The sequence below is a fragment of a genome, unplaced genomic scaffold (genome assembly GCF_019419815.1).
Source record: "Pyrus x bretschneideri cultivar Hongxiangsu unplaced genomic scaffold, Pyrus_bretschneideri_v1 Contig57, whole genome shotgun sequence".
Classification (NCBI taxonomy): domain Eukaryota; kingdom Viridiplantae; phylum Streptophyta; class Magnoliopsida; order Rosales; family Rosaceae; genus Pyrus; species Pyrus x bretschneideri.
Genome location: NW_025999795.1, coordinates 1,791,428 through 1,794,840, shown reverse-complemented (window position 1 = coordinate 1,794,840; position 3,413 = coordinate 1,791,428). Strand labels below are relative to the sequence as shown.

Here is a 3,413-nt window from a genome sequence, read left to right as displayed (position 1 = left end):
TATTACTGTGCTTTCACCCCCACCAATCACGTACCATAGGTAGTACTGGTGTAGGACTTATGACCTTCTATATATAGAACTGCCCTATATTGAAGGGTTCTTACAAGAACCATGTGCTTGCTTATTCAGTTCAGTGATAGATGTCTCTGTGTGTGTGTGTGTGTGTGTGAGAGAGAGAGAGAGAGAGAGAGAGAGAGAGAGTTTTATGGGATTACTCCTCTTCGTAATGTTTCTTGCTCAAATGAGTATTCCAGCCACAGTTTGCATGCAGCTTGCTATATATATATATATATATATATATATATATATATATAAACATGTGTGTCTATATATATAGCACTGGTGCTTCTGCAATCCTGAGATACTCATTTGGGCAAGCAACGTTACAAGAGGAACATTTTTGCAGCATGATCAGCAAAACTGCCGTTTCGGCACCAAAAAGCGGCCTTGATTGCTAGCTAGTTCATCAATCTTATATACAGTTAAGTATTGGTAATTTTCCACTCTCCCTTGCTGGTTAATTAATTAACACGCATATGATCTCTTAATTTTCCACTTTCTCTTGTAGGAAGATGATGATACCATGAACATATATGATCAATTATATCTTAATTATCTTGCCTGGCGGATCTTAATTTCTTAAGTAGTATTATTCATCATTCAAATTACCAATATAGAACTTGAATCAATACTTTGTATTCAGCTAGCATATTATACTGATTATATGTATTTCCAGCGTATATTAGCTTTCAAATTGTGGTAAATAAAGGCAGTTGTTTCCTTTTATAATTCAGATCACCATAAAAATTATACCAGAGATCTCATTTAAATGACTTAATTTGTAATTAACTTCCCTTTTTTTATAATTGACTCTAAATTTACCGAAATATTATTCAATTATATATTAACAATTGTAATGTTAATATTTCTTCGTTTTTTGTAAAAAGGCTACCAAAACGTCTATAGTACGCAACATTATCCTTACTTTACAAAAAATATGTTTCCACAACTTGAACCTATATTCATATTTCTTCGTTTTTGTACTTAAGCTAAAATCAAGAGATTGAAAAGGACAGATGACCGCCGTGCAGCGCCAGTGGCGGCCTAAATATCATTATGTATATCTATCCTATTGTTCTTTACTCTGTACTATCTACTAGCCAATGAATGAATGCAAGTATACATATGTACGTACGTATTGATTGAAGAATTTAACCCTCTTGTATACCAGCCCACCCTATCTTAGTATCTCTGCTGGGCTACCTAGCCTTAACATGATTTTGCCCACATATGCCGCAAATACGCCTAGCTACTGAGAAAATTCTCCTAACTACTTGGATTGAATAAATCAAAAGATAATCAAGAAACAAAAAGAAAGAAGAGTTGATTGCATAAGGAGAAGACGAGAATGTGAAAATCACTACACTTAGTAATTGGTTAGAGAATACCAACAGCAAAAACAAAAGAGGCAAAAAGGTTTTATCCGATCCTGTCTGATTGTACGTGAAGTACCATTTGATTTTGTGCACTACATTTTCCTCAATCGGCAATCTGACGACGCGTACGCACTGGCCATTCCCTCCCAAATTTACAGGTGCAAACAAGGTTTCTACATCAGACGTGCTAAGCTACTATTTCATCTAGGTGCTGTTTTTGCAGCTATGAAACTTGTGGGCTTGAGGACCTTGAGATTGTCATAGCCCGAAACTACCTACATATTTGTCTTGTTCAATGAAAATCTCTAAGCCAGGTCCAACATTCGAGAGCAATTTCGGGTTTTTTCCTACAACGTTTGGCTCCTTCGGCACACAGTAGCTACCGCCGCAGATAATCACCCTTAAACATTCCCCTTCTTGATATCACTATTGTGTATACGCTTGATTGGTTTGTGGACTTGGAATTGATAGGCTAGTTTGACTACACCTAAGGCCATCTCCAATTTACACGGTCAAAAGGTCATAAGGATAAAAATGGCTCGTTTTGACACGAAAACTGTCTCCAACCGAAGGCTAGGCCAAAAGGCTCATGGTCCCCACTCGGCCAAAAATGGGAGAACCAGCCAAAGGGATGGCCAAGAGTAGCCAGCTTGCAAGCCCCATAGCCCAACCCTCTAGCGCCAGAATGTTAAGCTCAACATTTTGCCAGCCTTTTAACTCAACCCATTTGAATGTCAATGGCTACTTAGCATCAGCATGATGCCATCTAGCAATGACTAGTTGACGTCGTGCTGTCATCAGGTTATTGTTAGAATTTGATATTTTGTTTTTGACGAATTTAAAAAAAAAATCTTATTTTTTTCCCTATAAATACCTAAGCTATTTCTACATCATTCCATACTATCTTACCTCATTTTATTTCAATTATTCACATTCTATTCTCTTACCTCTTCTAATAATCTTTCCTTTAATTTTTTCAATAATTTTCAAATGGCCATATTTACAATGAAAGGAAGAGTTTGGATCCGAAAAGAAAATGAAACTCTTTGCAGGGCTTATAGATGGGTCTCGGAAGATAGTGTCAAGGGTAATTTTCAAACAAGTGAAGGTGTTTGGAGGTGTGTGAATTCTACCCCAATATCCAACCAATTTATTAACATTGGAAGCTGAAGGTAAGAAGTAACACGTAGATAAGAATCATCTCTAAAGTTTGCTCAACCAATTACATCTCAACACGTGACACTCGAAATACTATCTGAAAAATTATTAAGATTACATAAAGATAAGAAATCTGGAGAGTTACTCACTTTAGCAACACGTGTCAATTGAAATCCTATCTGAAAAATGATTGAGATTACAGAAAGATAAGAAATCTGAAGAGTTACTCATGTAGCGACACGTGTCAATTGAAATCCTATCCAAAAAATTATTGATATTATATAAAGATAAGAAATCCAGATGCTTATTCATTTGGTGACAAGTAGCACTCAAAATATATCTGAAAACCTTATTTTTAATATGGAAGTTTAATTTAAATAACCATATTAATTCAATTGAAATAATAAATTATGTTTGACTTATGACCTTTTGGCCTCTTCGGTTGAAGATGATTTTTTGTCAAAGGGCTATGGTTAGCTTATGATCCTTTGGCTTCCTCGGTTGAAGATGATATAAAATATGATCTGACATTGTTCATTAAAATATAATTTCTTGCATAACTATAAAGTTAAAAGAGCCATTTGACCTCCTTCAGTCGAAAATGGTCTAAGAACTCAAACCCAGCCCCCATTCCAATGTTAGCATCGATGAGCCCGCCGCCATCACGCGGCAGGAAATTGTGATGATTGTCCAGGGCGGCAGGAAATTGTGATGATTGTCCAGGACGGGGCTGACACGGAGGCATTGCAGAGGAATATTGATTATGTTTGTGGCCTGGGGTTGGATTGTGGGCCAATCACACAAGGTGGACCGTGCTTT

General features: G+C 36.5%; 1 long non-coding RNA gene across 1 annotated transcript; it reads left to right on the top strand.

Annotated features, from left to right (window-relative positions):
• On the top strand, nucleotides 1-833 carry LOC125471138. Its single transcript, XR_007253404.1, has 2 exons — nucleotides 1-481; nucleotides 569-833. It is a non-coding gene; the product is annotated as an uncharacterized LOC125471138 (long non-coding RNA).
• The last annotated feature ends 2,580 nt before the right edge of the window (nucleotides 834-3,413 follow it).